This window comes from Epinephelus moara, chromosome 15 (assembly GCF_006386435.1).
Source record: "Epinephelus moara isolate mb chromosome 15, YSFRI_EMoa_1.0, whole genome shotgun sequence".
Taxonomy (NCBI): Eukaryota; Metazoa; Chordata; class Actinopteri; order Perciformes; family Serranidae; genus Epinephelus; species Epinephelus moara.
The window spans coordinates 3,555,458-3,582,279 of NC_065520.1; the positions used below are offsets into that span (position 1 = coordinate 3,555,458).

The 26,822-nt window shown below is 40.3% G+C and overlaps 2 protein-coding genes across 2 annotated transcripts in view; one reads left to right on the plus strand and one right to left on the minus strand.

Moving 5' to 3' along the window:
• Positions 1-1,823: 1,823 nt before the first annotated feature.
• The window catches only part of LOC126401623 (epithelial cell-transforming sequence 2 oncogene-like), a 141,952-nt gene continuing 116,953 nt past the window's right edge, over positions 1,824-26,822 (minus strand). Inside the window, exon 22 of the mRNA XM_050062960.1 lies at positions 1,824-3,092. The gene's annotated coding sequence lies outside the window, so the exon portion shown is untranslated. The remainder of the gene's footprint in view (positions 3,093-26,822) is intronic.
• The window catches only part of filip1l (filamin A interacting protein 1-like), a 107,434-nt gene continuing 94,096 nt past the window's right edge, over positions 13,485-26,822 (plus strand). Inside the window, exon 1 of the mRNA XM_050062954.1 lies at positions 13,485-13,913. The gene's annotated coding sequence lies outside the window, so the exon portion shown is untranslated. The remainder of the gene's footprint in view (positions 13,914-26,822) is intronic.

Genomic DNA, 26,822 nt, shown 5'->3' on the forward strand with positions numbered 1-26,822 from the left:
CGAAAATCACCGAATGATTGCTTTCACCTGTGGGTCAAAATCAGCTAATTCCTCCTTTTGACCACGAGATGGCGACAGATCCTTTTAAAGCACAGGTAAATATGTTGGAGCCATAGGAATATAACTTAGTGAGCTTTGCTACTACTACTTCCTGTTCGTTTCTCTTTTTTCCTTTCTTACTGCTGCTCCTATGTTTAAAAGGCATGACAGCTTGGTGGACTTGAAGATGTGCTCAGCTTGGCAGTCTTGACAGATTTTGCACCTCAACTAGATACTGTATGGTGTCATCTTGTCACATGATCAAATAGAGACTTGACATGAGGCAACATCAACATACATGTTACCCAACAATCATCATTGCATACCTGTATATGACAAAAATGTCAAAGAAATAAGAAATTATTCATTTAATTGAATTTTTTTAACATGTAGTTTATTCGTGATTTTTCTAGTTTGTGTAGAATAAGCAAATCATTTTGTTACAGACGACTGACTATTTTACAATTAAATAAAATAAGATAAAATTAAAAAATATATAAAATATTTGCAAGCAAAAAAAAATGCAAGAAAAATATGATCTTCTCATAAAATATGAGCATTTAAAAAAACCTTTGTACAGATCACACATCTCAACAGAATATAATTATTACTTTAAATTTGCTCCGCTTTATACAACTACAGCTATAGAATCAAATACAGTACACTTTGGTGATAGTTAGATAGATATCTGTTTCACCCCTGCAGAAGTCACACATAGTGCAGATACACTACATGTATTAACAGGAATGCAGTCACCATCTAATTCTAGACAAGAAGCTGCTGTGTGTTTGATTTTCTTTCTTAACGCAATGTTTCACAGTCCCAGTTCTCTCTTCAGTCCTGCTTTAACTGCACAAGACAGACAGACAGACAGACAGATAGACAGATAGGCAAGTGTGCAGACAGACAGACAGACACATGGACCCAGATACAAAATAGCCAGATAGCCTGTCTATCTTTAACCTGAGCTGCCGGTGTCACAGTCCCACATGTTTGTGGAGCTCCAGGAACTCTAGAGGAGAGTGCTGAGTCGTAAATACCTCTGGTTTTAAACAGCCCGCTCCCATAATGCAGAGGGAGAGAGGAAGGAGGAAGAGGTCAGAGAGTGTGTGTGTGAAATAAACTGGTGCGTTATGACACTGACTTGGCAATGACCAAGTGGAAAACATTTACATGGTTTTATATTGCAGCTAACAAATCATTCCTCTATAAAAATCTAATTTGAAATGATTTTTCTTATCTCCTTCATACCGACAATTCCTGTTTGGTGTAAGTGTCTCTTTCTACCATGTGTCTATTTTTTCACTGGGAGGAAATGTTGAGCAGGTGGTCCACTGTGACTTTGCTGTAACTGTAAACTTGTTTTGTCCTTATAGATGAAGTAGAATGTATTTTTGTATCGAGATATATAAAAGACCACACTACAGCCTTAGTCCGACAGAACTAGTGTCACCAAGGGACTTCATGTGATTTGAAAATTCTCCCTCACGTCTGTGTTTTAAGCGTCGCATTTTCACAAGATAAGTCTGTGTTTTACTCTAATTTGCTGACATTAACTCTCAGATATGATGTCAAGGCTCTGCTTGGGTAAAAATAAATGCTTGGGAAAGGCTTCCCTGCTTCAATGACCACCACAGAAGTCAGACAACAGAACTCTGACAGTATCGCTTCACTCTCCTCTGATGGATCTGAGCTTGCTCCCTCTGTGAATGGGTCACCATGGTGTGTAGTGAGATAAGTCTCCTGAATTTGCACCCAAAATGCTGTCAATATGTTTATTAAAAATTGCCAACACAGCCTACGTGATTCTGGGCTGAAAAAAATAGCAGAAAAAAGGTACAGACAAAAAACAAAACAAAACACACAAAAGTCATGTTGTAGGGACAGTTAAGGCAAGCTTTATTTGTACAGCACATTTCATACACCAGTGCAATTCAAAGTGCTTTACAGAGCAGCAAAACATAAAACATAATAAAGGATGCAGATTTACAATAAAACAATAAAGACAAAAAAAGATATTAAAGGTAAAATTAATTCTAAATGATTTACAATTAAAAAAAACAACTTTAAAAATAGCAAAATTGTAGACAAGTGATTTCAAATGGAGTTTGATAACGTTGCAGTGCAGTTAAAATCAATAAAAGTCTTTGAATAATAAAAATTACAGTGTAACCATGACAGTTGACGATGCTTCAAATATGGATGTTGCTGCAAAGAAGCTGCATGTTCTAAAATGTAGATGCTTAACACATTTTCCCCTTGGCGGTACAGAGCATTTATACAGTCAGCACAGTTTCAAGGTCACCCGTGACTAGAGTCACCAATTTAGTATCTGACCAAATGTTACGGCCTTAACTTATGGCCAGAACAGTGTTTTTGCAGAGCATTATGATGTCAGAGTGAAGTTGACTTTTGACCTTTTGGATATTAAGTAATAATTTCATGATTTTAACCTTTAAGGCATTTGGTAGCAATTTTGTCATAATGAAGAAATTCTTGAGTTATGGCCACAACATGTTTTGCGAGGTCACAGTGACCTTTGATCTTCTACCACCATATTCTAATCAGTTCATTCAGGGTGCGTGTTGAGTCCAAGGGGATGTTTGTGCCAAATTTGAGAAAATTCCCTGAAGGTATTCTTGAGATATCACGTTCATGAAAAAGAGATGGATAGAAGGTCATAGTGACCTTGACCTTTGACCATTAAAATCTAATCAATTCATCGTTGAATCTAAGTGGACGTTTGTGTCAAATTTGAAGAAAGTTCGAAAAAACAACAACTCCGAATGACCAAGATGCCGATTCACGCATGACTGTTATTATCACATGACCTCTGTGTTTGGTGAAATGTGGTAGGTAATTTGCAGTAGAATATTGGCTTGACAAATAACCATGGCAGCTTAGATCACAGACAACTTTAGCAATTATTACAAATCACTAGAGATCTCCAGGTAATACTGGTCCCATGCGAATAGAGATGAAGTCCGAAAACCGCTCTCCTGTCCAGTTATTGTCCAATCCTGCCTTAGCAACCGTAACTAGGCATAGGAGGCCTGTCAAGTCAGAAACAGAGGACTCATTGTTTTATTGTATCGTCACTGAAAATGGATGTATACGAGAAGTGATTATGTGCCACACAGCCATAGTAACAGTAACTAGCTAACACACATCGCTCAGTTCATATAAATTACTTAAATAAAGGGACAATGGGACGTTTTTCTTTTCCTCTTGTACATTATTTCAGATGTTTTGAGTAAAAACCCCAAATGACACCAAATCCCTCCTTTGCAGCACAGGCACATGCACAAACACCCTCAAACCCCACTTTCACTGACATCAAAATCCTCTCAGACATCATTCAGACCATCACACACTCTTTCTGAAAGCCTGCGCACACACATGCAGCGACACATAACAAATCCACAATGGCTATTGTGTCCTGTAAAAGCTCTCCAGCGCTCAGAGAAGTGTCCCAAAAAGGCCATTTACAGCTGCTCAGACATGTAGTGTACTGAACAGGCAGAGCAGACAGGTCGTAAAGGGACTGATAAAACAGCACCGTGGTGACTGTGGATGGGAGACAGAGCGAGGATTGGACAGAGACAGGTGTCCTGGCTTACAGAGAGACTAATGGAAAATGGGTTAGTGCCATTAGAGAGGGAGACAAACAAAAGAAATGATGTCATTTACTGCAGCTCAGTATGGAGAGATGGCTTTGAAAGTGTTTGTGTCTTACTTTAATAAACAAACAAATCGTGTTGCATATGAGAATCACTGTCTTTATAATAATGTTGTTGATTTAATGCACAAAACCAGGTTACATAAGATTTTTAGAGTTTTTACTGCAAGATTTCGGCCTGTAAAACATCAAACTGGTTCCCAACATTTTTGACTCATGACCCCTTAAAGGAATACTTCATCCCCAAAAAATGATCATATGAATGTCAATTACTAACCCAGTGTTGCGTTGAATTTGTGAAGTTGTGTGAAAGTTTGTAAACTGGTGTTTTGATATAGTTTCTGTTGTTAAACGTGGACCCCTATGACTTTAGTTCAAGAAGAATATTCTTCATACTCTGCTAGTGATGTTCCTTATGTAACGTATGTGATGTATACCATGGGAAATTACATCACGTTGGCAACAATCATACTTATTTTAAGCCAAACCATGATGTTTTTTCAAAATCTTGGCATACTTTTGTTGGCTTAACCTCAGGAAGTACATTCAAAACAAAGTATTTTACCTTCATTCTTTTATTTTGAAAAAGACTATATGCATTTGATGGTCAGAAAATGTACATTTCCTGTGAAAACAGGAGAAGACACAATGCATGTAACGAGCAGATGTTAACACGCTGTCCCTGAGCGGGGTCCGCTCATAATTCCGACATCCCATTATTCCGACATCCCATTGTTCCGAAAATGACCCATTGTTCCGAAATCTCAATGTTTCCACATCCCATTGTTCCGACCATATTGAACCCATTGTTACGAAGTCCTGTTGTTCCGAAATCTAATTTTTTATTGTTCATTGTTGTCAATGTTTCATGGTTAAGGTCTGGTTAGGTTTAGGCACAAGAACTACTTGGTTAAGGTTAGGAAAAGATACTACTTGGTTAAGGTTAGGAAAAGATCATGGTTTGGGTTAAAATTATAACTTTCAACATCGTTTTTACTTCCTCAAAACAGGGCGACCGTTGTCGTCATGGCAACAGTAAACAACACGACAACATGGTCTCTTGCTGCTTTCCCTTGCTGCTTGCTTTTTCAACTTTTTGCATTGCAACATTGAGATTTCGGAACAACAGGACTTTGGAACAATGGGTTTAATATGGTCGGACCAATGGGATGTCGAAACATTGAGATTTCGGAACAATGGGTAATTTTCGGAATAATGGAATGTCGGAATTATGACATGGCACCCCCTGAGTGTCCCAAACTGACACTAGAGGGGTACCTGGAGGGTCTTTTTTTTTTTTTTTTTTTTAAAGATATTTTTAGGGCTTTTTTTTGCCTTTAATGATAGGATGGTTGTTGTAGCGTGAAAGGGGGAGAAAGAGGGAGGATGACATGCAGCAAAAGGGCGTAGGGTGAAATCAAACCTTGTGACTGCTGCAGCAAGGACAAAGCCTTTTTACGTGGGGGGCGCCAGGTGAGCTAATGTGTGCTCCCCTAAAGGGTCATAGTTTGATGTGTAGTGCCACTGACCAAGCACTGTAATTTGACCACATGGGAGTGAGAATGTGTTTGTCTGTCTGCCAGTTGTGACCAGTTCAACAAAACAGTGATTTTTTTCCTTTACTTTACCTTTAGAACCATGCAGAGGTGAAGTCATCTCGCCATTGACTGACCCCAGTTCACAACAGGTAACCACTTGTTTAGATAATGATGTAACTCACTGACTCTGTACTGTATGATAACAGTGATGATGCAGGGTGAATCTGCAGCTGCACGGCATCATCTCTCATTTCTGATTAATTCACAAACCAGCTTGGGTGGACAGCTCAGGATAAATTTAAAACAGCTGCTGTGATTTTCCACATCAAAATTAGAAAACAAAGGCAAAGTACAGAGACATAACAATGACAAAGTCTCACCAGTAGTTGTTTGAGAGCTTTGACTAATCTTCCTTGCCCTGGTTGTCTTCATCTGCTGAGAAATATCATGCAATATGATCATATTGCAGAACAGCCACTGCTTGGATCAATCATGTCCAAGGTCAAAAATGAACTCTAAATCTAAACTTTATTATTCCCCCAATGATCCATTTTGGAGTGAAAAGACAGCTTTTTATTAAATTCACATTGGTCCAGACTCCAGGGTAATCTACGATAAAGCTTTCTAACTTTGATTTATTTGAACATATTATTCCCCACTTAACCATCTCCCCTGTCTCTTGTCTTAAAATCAATTCAAAAGCCCTTGAAGTAAACAATCTACATGACTGAATATGGTAGTGAATGAACAGGATCAGAGTAAAGTAACAGGATACTCACACATGTGCATATACACGTCTTCCAAATCATACACACACACACACCCTCTCACAACCATCTGCAAGTGATGAGAGATGGCTAGCTGGAAACTTCTGGGCCTGCACTTTCTGTCGTGCCGCTCTCAGAGCTGTCAGTGAGGTTAATTTTGTGATGTTTGTGATTAGTGACCAGTGTAAAGTTACTGCATGCTTCAGAACAGCCCAGGACTGACACTGTGAAATATCTGGACTTGGCAATAATGTGTGTTAAAGCTGCTTTTTCAATTTCCCTTCATCCAAACAAACCCATAGGAACCCTCCTACATATAAAGTGTTTGAGCTCAGGTTTATGTGCTTTGACTTGTTTCTTTGACTGAATTTTCAATACAAACACACAATTCATTTCATACATACTTACCTCGTGTAGCTTTTAAAATGCTCTTGACATAGCTGGCAATGAAATGTATCACAACAACAAGCTGTAAACCTCATCCATCAGGGGAATGCCCTTTAATAGATGTGTTTGCTCATAGAGATAAACAGTATAATATTAAAGGAATACTTAACCTCCTAAATGACCATTTCTATATCAATTACTCATCCCATGTTACGTTGAATTCCTGAAGAAACTTTTTTTTTTGCATGCCTTTTGGTGAACAAAATAATCCAAAAACAGAGAAAATTCATTGGGCTCCATGTTTAACAACAGCAAAACTATATCAAAACATCTGTTTACACAACCCAGTCTCATTCCAAATTTGTCAAATACCGGCGTTTGGGCAGTGAATTCTGCATCAGACACTGATGTGAAAAGCTGTCCTTTCATGTCAGCATGATATGTGGCTGGGCACTATCAGTTCGTAATGGTACCTGATGGCATTGTGGGAACTGCGGCCGGACAAAAGCGTAAGTTAAGGGGAGGAAAAGTCAGCTGGGTAGAAGGGGTGGTAGATGGATCCAACAATCACTGACTTTCACCCGTGAAGTTTCAAAACTAAACTGAAAGGAAAACTTACCTCTGCTGTGTTCAAAGCCACACTCCATTGACAAAAACAATAATTTTACCTCACTGAACATGGGAGTTGCTGGTCTAACATCGCCTTCATCAATTAGTTTGTTTGTGTTATCATGGTACTGTGGTGTTTTTAAGGGTTAGTTTGGATTCACTAAAGTCACACAAAAACACAAACAAAGTACAGATTGAGACAGCGGTAAACCAGAAGCTCCTGTGTTCAGCAAGGTAAAATTACTGTTTTTGTCAATGGAGTCTGGCTTTGAAGAGATAAGTTTCACTTTCAGTTTAAATACTAAGGTTAAAGTAGATAAATAAGACTTGGATTATACTGTGCAAGTTGTGTGAGAATTTGTAAACAAATGTTTTGATAGAGTTTTGGTGTTGTTAAACATGGATCCCTATGACTTTACCTCATCAAGGATTTGTATTCTTCATTTATCATGGAGGCATGTGAGAAAAGCAATGTTTTCTTCACAAATTCAGCGAAACATGGGGTGAGTAATTAATATACAAATGCTCATTTGGGAAGTGAAATATTCCTTTAATACAGAGAGAAATATACAGTGTAGGTTTTAAGGCAGTGTATTAACAAAACAACATGGTTGCTCATTAAGACTATACTGTCCATAATGTGGGTGTATGTGCCATCTGTGATTAGGACAACACTTAAGTCCTCTATTGTATACTTTATTGCTGTTTAGTCTGCTGGCAAGATCATTTGGGAAATTAAATTAATTAAGGCTGCAAGATACTGTTTCTAGGGTATTGCATTGATTATTTGAGTGGGAAATAAAAAAAATCACGGCTCTTCTGAGGTTGAGATCAGCCATAAATACCTTCCATGCACAGTGAAATCCATAGCACTACCAAATCCTTGTAATTCAGAGGTTCTTTTTGTCTGCATCTGCAGACATTTTCTCCTCTGATAAAGAAACTCCCTCACTCCAGTGAGTCCTCCCTGTGATTGCTCATCTTCGGAGCTCTACTAAGAGTGGAAATACTGTGTGAATAGCTTGTATCTTTACTGGAATCTCCTCTTAAAATTGTGGGAAAATGCAAAATGGTACATCAAATCCAGAAATCACTCCACACTGTACTGTGCAGAGCTTTGTGGCTGCTGTAATAGATACACAGACGGAGCAGTACAGGCTATAATTACTACAGAATAACAAGGATTGACAGCTATGTGCCACTGAGTGCAAGAGTGAAGGTGTAAGAATAAAATCCTACATACTTTTGGCCCTCTGTGACATATCATGATCTCCTAGTCACATACAAAAAGCATGCAGCAAGTTTTTATACACCTCTACAGCGCTTTGCAAATCCTCACACGCCATTTGTTATTGTTACTTTCACTGTGCAAGGTTTAATTTGCTGTTTCAAGCAAGTAAAGTCCACCATCTATTTGAGCTTATTGTAATTGTATCCAGTATTTTTTTTTACTTTGAGGCAATTGTTTTGCGTAGGTGTTCGCCCCTTTTCATGAAGCTGCAGTCAGAACAGCTGAGTCACTTCCCATATTCCACTGTAGGCTGGGAAACCCATGTTTCATAAAGAAGTATCGTTTTCTCCTTGCTGAATCATTTCCTCTGTCCTCTACATAACTAGCTCTGAAACCTGTACCATCTGTACTGTTCTGCACTGCATATTTAATCTACAAATCTCTCTGTCTTTATGAGAGCAAAACCTGGATATTCTCTGTGTTTAAAGTGACAAATTCATGAGGAAAAAACTCACAAATTTACTTCAGAAAGTCAGGTGACTTATAATAAAGAGTAATGAAGTCCATGCAGGAGGTCAAGCACAGGGCTTTTAACTAGGGCCACTGGGGTTTGGGTCCATGCAAGTCAACGTTGGCTTATTATTTTTAGACTTGGTTAACATTTTTTAGGACGCAAGTTTTTAGGACGCATAAAGCTGCAGCACACTGTGTACATAAGCTGGGACGAGCAAAGGACTTTGATAGTTATGAACTTTCAATCAAGACGTTTCGTTATGGTTCAAAAATACTTCCAAAATCAAAGCTGACACACATCCGCCTTTACTTACTGTCTGATTTACTCTACTTGACCCTGACTTTTGTACCCTGACCCTAACCAGTCTCACTCCTCTTGCCTCAACCTAACAACCGAACCAAAGATGGAAGCAAGTACTAGCCAATAAGAGTGAGAGTAGGGCAGATCATGCCTTCGCTATCGTAGGGAACACAAATTTGCATCCAGTATGTTACCTTACCATCAGATGGACGTCCTCCATGGGCATCCATGCCGTGAACACGAACGGGCCTATTCAGCTATTCTGCTAAAGTTTATGTACACAGTGTGAAGCATCTGTGTACATCCTAACAACTGAAAATAATAGGTCAAATAAGTCTAATAATTAGAAGCCAATATTGACTCATATGGACACCTTAATTCTGTTTTTGACCAGTTCATTCACCTTGACTTCCTCCCAACATAGACTTTGTTGCTCTTTATATTACATCACCTGACTTCCTGGTAATGAAATTTTAAATGTACCACTTAAATTCTGAAAGAATACCCAAGTTTAATCTTGTAAATGTAATACTTTAATCTCACACAAGACCTCAGTTTTTTCTTGTGTATTTACCACTTTAATCTGAGAGGATACTCAGTGTTTTTCTCGTAAATTTACCACTTTAATCTTAGAAATTATATTCCGAGAATTTGCCGCTTCCAGCTTCGTAAACGTCAGGATTTGACGGTCCTCTTTATCATATGACAGCAAACTGAATCTCTTTGAGTGCTAGGGAAAAACCTAATTTTCCCTTCTCCAACAACTCACACCAATTCAGCATGTCTGAACTGCCATAAGGGGAGTTTATAGTGTGTGAAAGAGTAATTGTAAAGCACTCAACATTGACTTTCATGCCACACACATGCACAGAGACACACACACCTGGGTAAATAAAGGTGAAAGAAAAGAGGGCTGACTGGGAGATTTACAGCAGCGTGTGAAGGAGAGGGCCCACTGACAGCTGGAGGACTCTGCTGAGTCTTGACGCAATTCAGGTCACGCACACACCCACTGACACACACATAAAGAGACGCACATTGACACGTATCCATAGGTCAGTCCTTATTAGGTTATATCGCTCTGATATTTTTTTAGTCCAGAAGAAAGACAGACTTTGAAACTAATTCACAGAAAAGCAGTTTACTTTAGCCCTGCATGCCTTAAAGCCGAACAATCCCCTGAATTCTATTAAAGCTCTGACGTCTGCCGAGAGAAAGACGCTGCCTGTGACTCAACAGTCTGTGACCCTCCTTCGTCTGACTGCATCACAAAGTAACCCAGTTTTGCGGTCGACACTGAAAATGCTGGGTACCTATTTTTGGTGCAACCCCACCCACTCCAAGGTGAAAAATCACTTGTTAAAGGGGAGCTCCATAAATTTTACACATGAATACTGCCTACAGGGCTTACAGAGTATACTACATATGTGGGTTGTATAAAGTTCCCCGGAGGGAGCTGCGCAAAATATGATGAACTACCCGAATTAATGTCATTAAAGTCAGCGTCAGTTGGGGATGAAGACTACAAGTTTGAAAAAAATCTGGGGTTGTGGAGTTAGAAAGACGTGAGCTCAGACCTCTGTAGGCTGCTGCTTATTTCTGTTTCAGGCTACAACTACTAACATAATGTCACATTGTTGAGGTCTTTGAATGGTCCCACCACCCGAGTTGGGAGTTACTCTTCTGACTATGTTCATGAGCTTTTAAGTCCTGTCCTGGAAGCAACACGAACTCCTCTAGGGCTGTACCCAAATATTCGGTTATTCGAATATTCGTTTCTATGGGTAGGTATTCGTTATGAAAATTTGGTAATCTATTTTTTTGTTTTGTTTTTTTTTTTACATATTTTTTTGGTGCTAAATGTAGTCTTTTTGTTGTTGGTAAATGTAGGTTATCAATAAAAATCAAAACTTTTAAATTGCATTGTTAAAAATGTGAAAATCCATCTGAGGCTGTGGATCACTGCCAAGTTTTACCACTTTATCACTATTCCATCTAACTTGTAGCTGTTTTTTCGTTATCTTTTGAATTTAATATGAATTATGGAACCGTTTTTGTCAACGTTTGTTTCCCCCGTTTTGTACAATAAATTATTGTTTAAAGTTTCAACAAGTTTCTTTTGGAGTGACACAAGTGTGTTTTGAAAACGACCGCGGACTGTCACCTGCTCAACGCATCAGTACCTTCGGATGCCATGACAGTAATAGCCAATAATGTCAAAATATCATTTACAGACTGATTTAACAGACGATCACTGCTGCAGGTCCATTTGCGGGTTCCGCGGGTTACGGGTCGACCCGCGCATCACTACTCAGCTCAGTCTATAAAGGCTGTACACAACAGTAAGGCTATAGACATTATATTCTATTCAGGCCAGCAGAACCAGCAGCGCATCGGCTCTACAGTGCACGGCACTGCTGATTAACCATTTTATTGCAGCACAGAGTGTCTGCCAGCAACCAATTACTTGCAGAGGCTTCCCACAACTTGTTTCAAGGGTTCCGATTTAATCAGAAGACAAATTAAACAGGATGACTAGCCAATGTGAAAATCAAAAGAAAGCATAGAATAATGTACTGAAGGAGACTGTTGTGCCATCACATTTTTTTGTGGTTTGAGAGCAAAGATCCGGTCGCTGCTGTGCAAAACTCCGCAATACAATTGGGTCCGAAAAAACCCCGGAGTCCGCCAACAACCAACGCACCCAGGGTACCTTGCACATCGTATCAAGATGTGGAAAGTCCATGGGTCAATATGTGACGAGGTCGGACTGAGAATGTGTTGTAGTGACACCTCACAGGCAGCTTGTCACTCAAAGCAGCCCTGCCCTTAATTACTTAAGCCTTAATAAAGTTTAAGAATTATATAAAATGCAGCCCAGATAAAGTTGTCATACACAGGGAAATTTGCGATAGAGACCAAATCTGTTTTTTTGCCAGGCTGTAAACATGTTTTTTTCTGCTATAAAGTTAGACATTTTAACATGGGGGTCTATGAGGACTGACTTGCTTTAGGAGCCAGCCTCAAGTGGCCATTAGAGGAACTGCAGGTTTGGCACTGTGCACCATTTTCAGCCCTGGAGGTTGCAGCTTGGTTTAAACAACACGTTGGGAACTGTTTCAAGTATTTGCATGACAATTAAGAGCTAAGGATATATTAATATTGCTTTACTTGACGTGTAAATTAATAACTTTTGTGACTAAACTTTTTAAACTTTTTTAAACTAAACTTCACTCTAGATCAGGGGTCAGCAACCTTTACAAGAGCCATTTTTGGCCAAAAAAAACCAAAAAACCCACACTCGCTTACATTCCTACAACAATAAATGAAAATTAAAATGTTGAAAAAAAAAAGGTTATTCATTTCCATCTAATTTTCTGCTACTGCAGAGGGGCTAAAAAGCTGCATGCAGCTCTGGAGCCGCAGGTTGCCAACCTCTGCTCTAGGTGGACACCAACTAACTGTTACAACTTAATACTGTATGATGAATTACATGTGAGCAATATGTGAATCAATTAGGTTTCTTATCATCAACCAGATATTTACTTTCGCCCAGCAATAAGCCGCTGAGGATGAGGGCCAATATTTCAAGCTGATCAGGTGTAGCCAGCACATATCCGAGCCAAGACTTCCCCTTCCATGAGCTAGTCTTTTCAGCCTATCTCTATAAACAGATATCAGCGTATGGATGCCGATAAACTTCAAAAGACTTAGCTGATGGGTTACGAGATAACATTTCAGCAAACCTGTTGCTCAAACAGCAGTATCAATACAAGTTGGACTACAAACAGAAACCAAAATGCTTCCGACACCAAAATCTTGTCCCAAAATCTTGTTCATACAGATTCGTTTTCCCAGTTGGAAACTCATGTTTCTGATTATTTCAACTACATATGAATGCACCATTACATACCCAAATCTCCAACCAAGCTTTTGCCCGTTGAGTTGCATTTTGGGTTAGGTATGCCCCAGATTTTGACAAAGGAGGGTAATGCGTGGAATAAAAACCATCTCTGCTTCCTTTTTGTTTAAAACTGACCATTGTGACTCCGATGTTATAGAAGTTAAATGTTAAATTACGGGAGTTCTCTTTTGATACCAGATGCATCAGATACATTCCTTTTTCATATTTGTTAAGTGACACAAAGTGTTTTATCTGCAGGGTTAAAGGAGTGCATAACATCACAGGTTTGGTGCCATTTTCTCACCAACAACTGAAAGAAATCTCTAAATTCCTGTCTAAATATTGCCTCTGCCACCCCACACCCCCGCCTCGCTCTTCCTCTCCTTGGGGACAGTCACAGACTCCCGAGGGCTCAGTCTTCTGTCAGGGGCCATATGGTATTGTCAGAGCTCTGTGTGTGCTTGCATCCGAGGGTGTGTGTGTGTGCACTGGAGAGGGAGGGCAGCCGTGGCTCAAGGTGTCAGAAGGGAGGGTGGTTTAAATTTAACTGCAACAGGGCTGATATCTGCATGGCAGGTCGTGTCTTTCCCCCCTCTGCTCTCTCTTTCTCACACACACACACACTCACACACACACACACACACAGTCTGTCTTCACAGTCCCCAACCACACACACTCACGCGCACACACAGCAGCTCCCTCAGTCTGTGAGGACACGCTCCTCTTCCTCCTCTTCTTCTTCTTCTCTCCCACCTCATCAGACCACCTGGATTGTACAAGAGGCCAGCTGAGGACGTGACGGAGGCGAGAAAAACCGTCGGGAAAGAGAGCAGAGCAAACATTCACACTGAGGATAACGCTTCATCTGAGCCGGCAGGCTGAAGGCACAGCCAGTGGCACTGCAGAGGCACAACAGCACAGTGGGCTGAAGCTTCGCTGCAAGAGGTAAGACTGACGCTCGGCTTTGAGAGGCTGTGTGTGTCAGGGTGTGTGTGTGTGAACATGCTCAAACCCTAACACACCCAATCTCATTCATTTTGGAGGCAAACATGCAAATGCAAAAGGCTGCACATCTGTGTGTTAAGGGTTTGTCAGCATTGTGGAATATCACCTGAGATAAAAATACTGAAATCTCTGGCAACTGCAAAATAATATGTGCAATATATATATGTTTTAAAAAAAAATCCCTGCTGTTTTAAATATTCTAGATTCATTAATAATGCATTGCATGAAGAACTTTTCTCAATTTTATTTGTTTTCCTGCAAAGATTCAGCCGATTGTGCAGTTTGCTGTGAACAGTAGTTTAAAGTACAGATGCACTGAAGTGTCTAACTTGAGTGGATTTACAGACCACTAAGTGAGCGCGATGTAATCTACATTGTGGCAGCTTTTCTGCAAGGTTGCTGCTAATTAGACAGATACAGAGATTAGACGCCAGACAAGAGAGACTACAGGAGGCTCTGGGGGTCAGAGGGAATATCTGCTGATCTTAATTTAATCTAACTGGATTAAATTTGCTCTAATTGGTTGAATTTATTTGCCCGTAGACAAAACTACAAGTTTATTTTGTGTTTTATGTGCACATGGCGCTGTGTATTGTTGCTGAGATAGATGCATTTGAGCTCAAAGTCTTGTGTTTTGCAGATCTACTGCACAGCAAATCATGATTTTCAATAGAATCTGCTGCCAAGGGTAAAACATGATATGGCCCCAGTGGCGGTAACGCACCCCGTGGTCAATTTGCCCACCACATCAAAGCTGCGGTGATAATTCATCCGCTCCTGTGCAGTGATACTGTCTTGAGTGGATGCTGGTGTTGCACGACGGGTAGTATTGGTTGCAGCCAGGGAATTTCCAAAGGGCAGCGTGTCCACGAGAACCCGGAGCAGTGTCATACAGTATCTACGTGCAGGGAGGAGGAGAAGGAGGGGTCAAGTTACGAGGCCAGCACTCGTGGCTCAGTTTGGAAACGTACTCAGGGGAGAAGGGGAGACAGTAAAATGTCAGGCCAATAAAGCTGTTTCACTTGAGTTTCATTGTGACGGTGCAGATGTTATTATTTTCCACTTTGGCTCAAAAGAAAAAACTCCAAAGCTGGTGTCACATGCTCAGACGGGATGACCTGCGCTGACATCCACAGCTTGATGATGTGCTGGTATGTGGTGGTCAGCATAGAAAAGACATCTTACCAAGAAAAGGGATTAGCGTAGCTCTCACGGATCATCACAACATATTTCGGTCTACGGTTACGCACAGGTTATGAATAAAGACAGCTTATAGTTGCTTTTATAGTTACATTAAGAACTGATGACATTTAATAGACCACAATAAGCATACAATGAGTCATTGTCCTCACATACTACATGGGTTTATTTTTCAAAATGTGTTTTTTTTCTATGCATTCTCACCTTTTGTCCACATGCAACTTAACGTTTTATAAAGTACCATCCAGGGTTTTCAGAAACTCTGTTGAGTGTTGACGTGCAGACACGGAAAACAGAGTTTTAGGCTTATAATGTTCGAGTGTTAGAGAGTGCTATCTCCTTTGTGAGGCGTCACAAATGAGCCGATATTTCATGCAATGGCGAACTTGACCAAAATAGTGCTGGCTCTCACCTTGCTAACAGGACTTTGTACATATTTACTAAGCCTCTCAGCCTGTCAATATCTACGCAAACATAAAGGACACATGGACGTATGTGGGCAGTGACAGTTGCAATGTTTGAAATTAAAGGTAAACTATGCAAGATTGTCAGTTAGTGCTTCTGAACATGTTCACCAGTGAAAGTGAAAGTAAAAACCAATCCCAGATTCAGTCTCGTTTGGTGTTTCACCCTGCTATGTTTGCGTTTTTGGGTTCTGTGTCTCTTGGATGGCTGCTGCTTATAGTCTGACACCTGGTTGCTACCTTTTTATTAAGCCCCGACCTCACCTGAGCACTGTGGGGGTACACGCCCTTAAACGTCCTGAACAAAGAAAATAAAAGAGAAATACATAGACAAGAAAAAAATACATATCTATTTTAATACATATAAATGAGCCTTTAGTCTTCCACTGTATCGAGAAAGAGAGGCGTTAGAATGCATGACAGAAGTCCGAGGTCCAAGCTTTGTTTCAGGATTCTAGTTGGCTGACATCTTTTTCTTCTTCTTCTTTGCATGAATTAATGGTCAATATTTTATCTCTGCCTCTTGGTTTGGCATGCTCAACAAGGCTTCAGTTGTAATTTAACATTTTCTTTGAAGGTGGTGAAAAACCCTGTTTAAATTTTTTTTTTTTTTTTTAAAAGTGCATGTGGACTACGCCTGCATCAACAAGCATTCCTCAAAGTCTCCTACAAACCTCCCTCCTGTGAGTAAATATTTGGGCTGACAGATGGACACCCCAGCACGCTCCAGATGCAACTTTAAAAGGCTTGGGGTTTGGCATGTGACTAGAAGTGACAGGTTAATCTGTTTAAGGATGTACCATAGCGGGACGGAGAGCCACTGCCTTATGGTGCTGGTAATCTAATGTAAGCCAACAAGAAGGCAGCCGACCAACAGACTGATCAGCGCGTTTGGAGTGAGTGGTGTTTGTAGAGTCATGAGAGTTGAAGCGTGACTGTATTGTGTTTGAGTTCATCTATATGGCCACAACAATGGGTGTTCAACATGGCGGGTATACATGTACACTGGCATTCATAATGTTACACCAGTTAAGGCCTCTAATGAAACAATTGCAATATCACTTTTTGGTTGAACTGATAAAAATTCACAGACGTAATTGCAGTGAGACATTTCTGTATTTTTATGCTGCATTAAACCAAATATCTTGATAATATTTTGACATTTCTGCAGCAGAACTTGATGCAAACTCCTTTCCCTTCAGGGTGATTGACAGTTTGAGGGTAGTGGGGCAGAGATCATTAGACAAGACACGCATTAAGGCAAACCTCCTGGTACCTTGAGCTTCACCAGCTGTAGGTCGGATTAGTAGGCCTGACTCTGATTGATTCATCAATGGGGAGTGGTTGGTGGTGTGTGCCACGCTAGGATGTGTGTGTAGGAACGAATCAAAGCAAATCTCGTCCTGATTAGCCCTTAAAAAACAGATCAAACATGGCTTTTCATCCTCCTGGATTTTAACTACGTTTCAAGTTTTTCTAGCGAGTAAATCAGTGGAAGATCTCTACAAGAAAGGGGAAAGTTGCTCAAAGTTTTTTGCTGGAATTAACAGTGTTCCCACAGGTTTCTGTTCTCATATCCTCATCATATCACAGGCACAAAACAGATAACAGTCACTTGATATGAGGGGTTGTAAATGCTAAAGCCTGCTGTAGTGTCCTTGAGCAGGACACTGAAGCTCTGTGCTGGCAGGGCGCCAAGAGAAAGTTTCTGTACAGGAATAAATCAAGTGTCACTTTACATTTTTGGATCAGGGTGTAATGCAACTTGGCTAATCAGAATTCCTGAGCCGTCTGTCCCAAAGTTGATGAGATCAGTTGCTAAGGTGAGCTGTGACTGCGGTAATAAATTGTATCATATTTTAAACTTTAAATGGATTTCCATTTAGCTGTCATCAAATTATGATCCCAGGCTTTGCAATTAATTTGTAAAACAGAGGAAGCTGGGTCAGAAAAAGATGAACAGAGACTGAAATTTTCCTGCTGATTTTGGTTAAGGAGCTTAGTGCAGGAGAGGATAACACCAATAATACTGAAGAGATTCATTCATAGCCAAAAAATGAATAAATAAATACATAAAATAAAAAACCTGGCCTGGTTTTGTTTAAAGTTGGATTTGACTTTTAAACTGAGAGATGTTGTTTTCGATTGGCTCAAAGAGTCATGCGTCATAGATTTATTATACGAACTAGATACCGGACCCCAAGATGGCGCCTAATCAGGCCAATTTGAACTGATTGCCTGCCCCAAAAAGTTTCTAGCTTAAGGGTTACTTCTGGATTACGCAGCCCACTGTCACCCACCTGGGTTATGTGCCACCTTTCAGCCTTGAAAAAGGGGTTATGTCAATTAAATACACATTAAGTAAATACAATCACAGTTGAAAACTTTTAATCCACAAGTGTCACAAAACCTATCCACAGAATTGGCCTTTCTTAATGAAAACTTTACAGGACAGGACACGGTATGAAAACCATGTGTCTCCACAGCTACTCTAGGGTCCACTAATTACCCAGCTCAACAGCCCACCGTGAAACCCGGGTGTGAGGCTGCTGTCTCTTAAAGCTACAGTACCCAAGTTTCAAAACTCACTGAAATAGCTTATTCTAGACAGAAAGGATTAACAAATAATCAAATTCAATGAAACATACTTACTTATACATAACATTTAGGCCATTACTGAACTTCCAAACTCAAAGCTTCAATATAAAATGTATATATTAGAATAATATAAGGAAAAAATAAGAAAATCAGCAAACTTAACCTTGCCTCATACAGGGAGAGATACACCAAATCTGGCGAACAAACAGAAGTATGTTCCTGGTGGGAAGTGCTTAATTTTGGCTCGACAGTTTCAATATAATCTCCCAACCCGTTTTACACCTACATATTATGTGCTAGGTAGTCTGGGTGTGTCTGTTGTTGACTTGTCGGTGAAGATCCTCAGTCATCCAAGTCATGGTAATCATAAGTACTGTAGGCAACTGGACCTGCTTGCGTTTCTTGAAAAGGTTTCGCCTCTCATCCAAGAAGCTTCTTCAGCTCAGTTCAGGTCTTCATCATGAACTGAAGAAGCTTCTTGGATGAGAGGCGAAACGTCTTCAAGAAACGCAAGCAGGTCCTGTTGCCTATATAGCACTGATGACTGTTGTTGACGTCCCTGAACATGTCAGGGACGTTGTGTTCCTTGTGCAACAAACACATGTGATTAGGTAGGTTTAGGCAACAAAAGCATGTAGTTAGGTTTAGAATAAAAAAGCAAACGAACACTGGCTTCTTTGGTGACTCCCACCTGCCCTATAGAGACTTTCCAACACCTTAAGTCATGTTGTTTCCTCGCAGCCTTTCAAGATGATGCCATCCAGTGGTGTTATAAACTGATGCTGCTTGGTGGTGTATCACACCACGATAGGAAATCACTGACAAAGCAGCTGTATTTGACGACTTTGGAATGATAATGGGTTGACTGTTTTTAAGATGGCAGCCAGGTCATGAACATTCTCATTTTACAGCTAAACAGTACAAAAAAATACGTTTCTGAAAACATTAGAGGCAAGAAATAGGCAGCGCAGTAGTAGAATCTTGATTCATATTTGATCAGCGCTGCCTGGTTTAACAGTTTGATTTGAGTTTTATGTTGCGGATGGACCTCAGTTACATATAGTTGAGGTCGAGTCAAGATGGACGGCTGTATCCATCATGCAAAGCGCAGCCGGATCTTCTGCACTCTATAGAAAATAAATAGGATCCGTAAACTTCACATAGGTAATGAATCCAGTGTATTTTCACCATAATACATCCATTATCTGCGCTATGTCTGCATAATTAGAGAAAGAATTAAAGGTGCCCAGTTGAGCACTCTTGTAAACAAATAAAAGTTATGTTTACTTTCAGTGTTTCCCACCCAAAAACATTTTGTAAGTCCCTGAGGACTAAAAAACTTGTTGAATGTATTTCCTTGTAAAACATCTACAAGTATATTTTCCTGGTCCTTGCAGATGTTTGACTGAGTATCGTAGCGCTGAAGTGGGGTCGACCAGTACATGAGGAGTGTTGATCGAGGCCCTCATGGCGTTTGGCTGCGGGCACAGTGACTCGTTTCAGTCCTGAGGATCCTGTTTCTCTCACAGAATACTGACCGCTCACAGCTCTGGGAAAAGAGCACTATATATACCGAGAGAGAAACGCACAGCGTTGTCCCACATTAGTCCCTCTCTGTATATCTCACAGCTTGATCTGCAGCCTTCTCCTGTCAAGTGGAGTCAAAATAAGTTCGCTGAGATCAGTTTGTGCGGCGGGGCGGGCTCTGAAAGATCAGCCGGAAGGTGCTTTCGCAGAAGCCGTTCCCATGGGAGCAAGTGAAGACAAACATACGAGACTCTAAGGGCATATGACTATAAAAAGTCTGCTGCATATGATGCAGTCGTTTAGTCACTTTATTTTGACGTGGATACTATTTCCTGAATATTTGTGAGAAGTTCTTAAATCTTTCAAGCAGCTGTCAAACCAAAAATTCAGAGTCAGCTCAAAGACAGGATGTTCCACTGTTACATTTAATTTGATAAAACACACTGTGGACAGCCTTTCCATTATCTTTATGTTGCATTTTATTGCTGACACCTCACTTCAGCAGAGCCTTTCTCCCAGGTGCATCACTACAGACACAGCTTGACTCCAGCTGCATAAATAATTCACATATGTATCTTTAAGCAGACGCTGGATGGAGCGGTTATAGTGTGATTTGCTGCAGCAGACACATTCGCCGCTCATATCTGTGCAAGTGTAAAAGTGAGTAATGCTAGTGCTGCACCAGTACCCCATGGAGCATTAGGGATGGATGGCTGCCTTTGCTGCATTAAAAACTATCAGCGGGGGATGATAGCTGGAAGCTCAAGTTTTTACGTGTGGAAATGCAACATGGTGAAATCCAAAAGGAGAATAGCTGCAAAAATCACACAACACTTTGAACTGGCTTTGAAGTTTATGTGAGACCTTTACATGCTCATTGAAATCCAATAACTTGCTCAGTCAGACAGCCTGAATCAATTTTTTGTCATGTCTGAGTAGATTTAGAGAAGCTGTTCTTAGATGAAATTTTAAACACATTCATAGATGATGTTCACATTGTGTCTCCATTTACTATTTTCACTCCCCACGCAACACATGCTGTGACAAGGAAAACAAAACAGGAAGAGAGCCAGCCGGAGAATATCAGAAGCAGAGCAAATAAAACGGGTCTGTGCCTCCTCTCATGAGACTGCATCACAAATACAAAGGAGATGGTAGAATAAGCAACAGTGAAGATTTCTAGCTCTTTTTCCCTCTATATTGTTCTTGAAGAGAAAATCGATGTGGCCAGGCCATTTCTGTGGCGACCAACCACAGATTTGTCTTTTCATTTCCCAACGCTATTAATGTTAGTCATCCACATTGCTCAGTTTAGCCAGTGCGTCATCACCTTCACTTAATTTAGTGCCTATGGTCTATGTTAAATATACAACAAGGGCCCATTGAAGTCAGATTCCTCCACAAGCTGTTTGACAGGGCCTATCCTTTCCATGATGCAGCAGAAACTGCCGTGTGCACAATGAACTCCAGCATTTGTTCCACCAGCTATATGTAAGTTCTTGCCTAAGTTAAGTCAAGTCAGGTTTATTTATATAGCACATTTCATGCGACAAGCGCAGACTCAATGTGCTTAAAAACAGAAACAAAGGTAAGAGTGACTAACATTTATAAAAACACACCAGATGTAATCAAAGGTGTTAGTTAAACAAGATAAGAGGATATCTTTCTTATCACGGTTAAAAACAGGAGATAATAACAATAATAATATTAATTAAGTAAACCTAACTAAAAGCTTGTGAGAATAGATATGTTTTAAGTTTGCTTTTAAAAAAAGACTCTGAAGTAGCAGACCGTAGTTCAATTGGGAACGAATTCCAGAGAGTGGGACCATAATGACTGAAAGCACCAAAACCTGAATTGGAGTTGATTCTGGGTATTGTGAGGAGACCTTTGTTTGATGATCTAAGGGATCTCTCTGGTATGTACTCTGTGAGCATGTCAGAAACGTAGGAGGGACCTAACCGATTAAAACATTTATAAACAATAAGAAGAATCAATTCTTTGTTTTACTGGGAGCCAGTGTAGTGATGATAAAATCGGGGTAATATGGTCAGACCTTTTGATTTTTGTTAGTACCCTAGCAGCTGCATTCTGAATAAGCTGAAGTTTGTTTAATGGTTGTTTTGGCAGTCCAGCAAAGAGGGCATTGCAGTAATCTAGTCTACTAGAAATAAAAGCATGACTAACTTTTGCAATATTTCTCAAGTGATAAAATGCTGTCTTAGATATATAAGAAATGTGCTTGTGAAAGTTGAGGTCGGCATCAAGAACCACACCTAAGTTTTTGACATGATCACATGGTTGAACAGATAAGGGAGTAAGCAGGGATTGAATTTCGTGCCTCAGGGCCTAAGGACCAACAACAAGAATCTCCCTCTTGTCCTGATTAAGCTGTAAGAAATTTTTGCTCATCCAGGAACTGATATCTGAGATGCACTGGATGAGATTGTTCAGAGGGTCATGTTCATTGGCAGAAACCGCTATGTATAGCTGTGTATCATCAGCATATGACTGATATGAGACTTTATATTGCTGAATAATGGACCCAAGAGGAAGCATGTATATATTAAATAAAAGAGGACCTAAAATCGATCCTTGAGGGACACCATATGGAATGCTTATCTTATCTGAATCAAAATTACCGATGGACACAGAGAAAGATCTTCCAGTGAGGTCAGAAGAAAGCCAGTTCAGAGCTGTACCTTTAAGGCCTAAACAGCATTCAAGACTGAATAAGAATTTCATGATCCACAGTATCAAACGCTATGCTTAGATCAAGAAGTACCAGAACAGAAACTTTATGATTGTCTGTGTTAATTTTAAAGTTGACACCAGAGGGTTACGCTGTGACTGAAATCGCATCTACAGTACATACCCAATATGAGTTCTGTCATTCAACATACTTTTGTGTGAATTAACAGTATGTATCATTTTGGATGCACTGAGCTGTTATCAACACGTCACTTTCTGAGAGCCTCCTTGCAGGTTTGAGACGCATAACCATGGTAACCCGTGACAACCTCAGCACTGCTATCATCTGCAATGCCTGACAGCAAGCATGATGAACTTCTTGGTTTTTGGGTTATCTCTGTAGGAGTACTTTGACTGTTAAAACCACAGGCAAACTCGTTGTGTATCTTTCAGGCATCTTTGTTGCCAGATAATGCACAGATTTTAGCTAAATGCTAACATCAGCATGCTAACAAGCTGATATTTAGCAGGTATATATGTGTGCCAAAGTTCAAGTTTCTGAGGTAGTCCAGTCTGGATCAAAGTAGCAGAGTGTCCAACCGACATCCCTGGAGCTGCGCCACCAGCATTGCTAACAAAAGCCTAAACCATGTTGTACCCATAACAAAGATCAATACTCATGTAATATGCCCTCCATCTATCTGTAATAATAACCCTACCACAATACTTTAAATAGTGATTCACATGTTGCACATCAGTCAGCAGACTCCTGACCAAAGTTATTCACCTCTACAGAGGTATTTATTACTTGACATTACAGAGCTGCCTTTGACGTTCATAGCTGTCTGCTATGAATGTTGAAGTCTTCCACATTGCATTGAGGGATATTTATGCCGGCATAGTGTCCATAGTTTGCATACTGTGATATTTCAATGGAGACATTATGCAATTCACTAACTATTGGTTTCATATGGAGGTTTCGAACATAGAAACATATCACATACTGTTTTGGCATACTAATGTTGATATGGAATCTTGGACACAGCTGTAGTAAATACAAGTTAGCTTGTGGCTAAATCAGCTACTGAAATTGGTTGCACCATGACTACTTGAGGCTTAACCTAACTACCAGGTATAAAATCATGACTATGGCAAGTTACCAAGTTTTCTGGCTAGCATGAGCCACTTGGCACCACAGCACATTGTGGTACTGTAAGACCCAAGACGCATTGCAGGAGATTTTAAAAGTAGATGAGAAAGTGAGAGTTGGCAGCTAACTCAAAGAAGAAGAACAGAGGCCAAAAATGTCCACATATTGGGAAAACAGTGAGGTTTGGGAGCTCCTTACCCTTCAAGTAGAGGATGAGATAAGCCGCTATATAACAGGGACAGTAAATGGCTGTTACTGTCATGTTAATGCCATTCTTATTGTTCATAAAGTGCTGCTGACGAGTGCGTTATATGTCACACTAGAGCTGATGCTGTTGTGTTAAATGTCATGCCTCTTTTGATTCTGCAATGCCGACAGCCAATGCTGTCTAAAATTACACACTGAAGCAGCATGATGCCAACGCTGTCTGGTTCTGTGTAAAAACGCAAAGGTGCAAGGAAGAAGGGACTTCGTAGTGGCTCTATAGCGCCATCTCTGTGTAAGAAGGGCTTCTGTTGGCTGGTCTTTATGTCAGACAGATTACTATGTAATGCCCTAGAGTTCATGTCAACTTCAAAATGTATTCCTTGAGAAAAATACATGTTACCTATTTATTCTGTTTGTTTAATCTTGAAAGGGAGTGAAATTGCCACCCAAAACATAAGAGCATTCAGTCTGTTACAGATCTAAAGGTAAACTGAATGTTGCACTTTACAACACCACAACAGCACAAGGACTGGGAACATGGGTTTCTACCGTTTTTTTCCCCCGTTAAAGGGTTTTTTTTGGGGAGTTTTTCCTTATCCGCTGCGAGGGTCATAAGGACAGAGGGATGTCGTATGCTGTAAAGCCCTGTGAGGCAAATTGTGATTTGTGATATTGGGCTTTATAAATCAATCAATCAATCAATCAATCAATTTTATTTATATTTATAAATAAAATTGATTGATTGATTGATTGATGGGGAAACAGCTGGCATAGCTCTGCCTTAAGGTGACAATATCCGCCCACCAGCACTTCTAAAGCTCACTTATCATCATGTTGTTTTTTACTAGATACCAGACTAACTCTTGCCCAGGAGCTTCTTGGAATTGTCACCACAAGGTTGCAAGGCAACCAGCTGAGACTCTGTTGTGTTTCTGTTGTTGTTATTGTTGTTCAAGGTTAAAAAAAAGAGATATAAAAAAAGAGATATAACAGTTATATATTAGAGGTGCTGGCAGTTGGAATTGTTAGCTTTAGAGAGAGCTAGACTGGCTGTTTCCCACTGTTCCCAGTCTTTATGCTAAGCTAAGCTAACCAGCTGTACAGTCTTCTCACTAAAGTCTCTGAAAGAAAGCAAATCTTTTAACAAGTCAAAGTATTCTTTTAATAAAGTATCAAAACGTAGCACATTAAAATCACCTTCTTTGCATGCAGGATGTTAGTAACTACTGATATTTGTGTGGCCAAACATTATGTAAACCATCTCCTGACAGAGCTCTGCATCATGCCAACCCCAACATGAACCAGCTCACATCTCGCTGCTATTTCTGCATTGTATTCCCACCAGGGTCTCGTCTATGGTTGTGAAATTCTTGGCATATGTAACATGATTGGATAAAGCGACACAGGTGGCAGCCTGACGCTAAATATGCACCGGAGAAAAAAATAAACCAAGGAAGCCCTGCTGCAACCGCTCCTCTTTCAAGCTTAAGCCCCCATTGTTGCCCCTCTATGTGTTTGCGGTTGCTATAGGAACAGACCCAGCTGTGATGAGAGGGCTTAGCCTGGCTGTGTGACTCTGCGTGGCTTTTGCATTCGCCAAATGACAGGGTCAATTATCAGGCTATTTTCTGTTGACCCACTAACATTTTCCCTGCTCCCTCTTATTTAAGAGACATGTTGAGAGCAAAAGGAACAGAGGAGGGAAGGACAGGAGTGTTACAGTGGTGAGAAATGTCAGCATTGCACTCTGTGACAGTTCATTTACTCACTTTAGCTCAGACAGCGCTGGACAGATTTGGGAAATGTCTTAAATGGGCGTGATTTGTACACAGTGGGATTGTGTTTGGCAGGAGGGCTGCTGGGAGGAGGCCCAGGGCTCGACAGCGCACAGTGTCGGTGAGGGTGAAGGAGGGTGCATTACACCCATCTGCCAAGATGACTCATAAGCAGTGCAGGGGGCCAAAGCCACAATAGTGCTTCAGAGTTTGGTGTCCGGGTTGTGAAGGATAAACTGCGGCTTTGGGCAGCTCATCCTAAATGTGTACTGCTTTTATTTCAAAACAACCTTGTATCCTCTCTTTAGCTGTTCTCATCTTTCTACATGTATCAGGGGTTTGCACAATATTCTACATGATCTAAATACAACTTTCCCTTGCTGTGAAAAAAAGATAAAAAATACATTTATTCTAAAGGGGCTGACATGGAGGGAAATGCTTTCACCTGATGTATACCCTGCACTGATGACTCATACAGTAACAATGCACCGATACTCGGCCAAATAACAGAATAGCAGCACAGCGTGTGCAACTGATGTACACTGATTTTTTGAAAAAGAAAACATGACTCAGCTCACTGAGAAGTGTTGTTTCGCTGCTTGGGAGCAGCACCGCAGCAGAATATTAACAAAGCTGTAGAAAGAGCAGGAGAACTTCATTATTATCCTCCATTTTCTAATATTGGGGTGACCTTGGGATAAACTCTGTCTCTTGTGGTATAATGCGACAAACCAGGCCAATATTTTCTTAGTCCTCTTGTCTTCAAAAGAGTTTTCCCTGGATATATACTTAATACCAAACAATGACCATCATTGATGGGCTTAAAGGAACGGTTCATTCCCAAATCAGTCCAGAACAGTCCATTGTTTTGGTGTGAGCGCAGAGTGTTGAAGATATCTCCGTAAAGATGTCTGCATTCTCTCCAATATAATGAAAGTAGATGGCACTCAGCTTGTGGTGCTTTGATTTTGGGGTGAACTGTCCTTTTAATGTTATTCTTAATATTAGTATTTCATATAATTACATGTTCAACACGTGATTCAAACTACTTAAAGATGCAGAAAAATTGGTCCACGCTTTTGTTACCTCTAGGCTGGATTACTGTAACTCTCTATTATCAGGTAGCTCTAGTAAGTCCTTAAAAACTCTCCAGCTAATTCAGAATGCAGCAGCACGTGTACTAACAGGAACTAAGAAACGAGATCATATTTCTCCTGTTTTAGCTTCTCTGCACTGG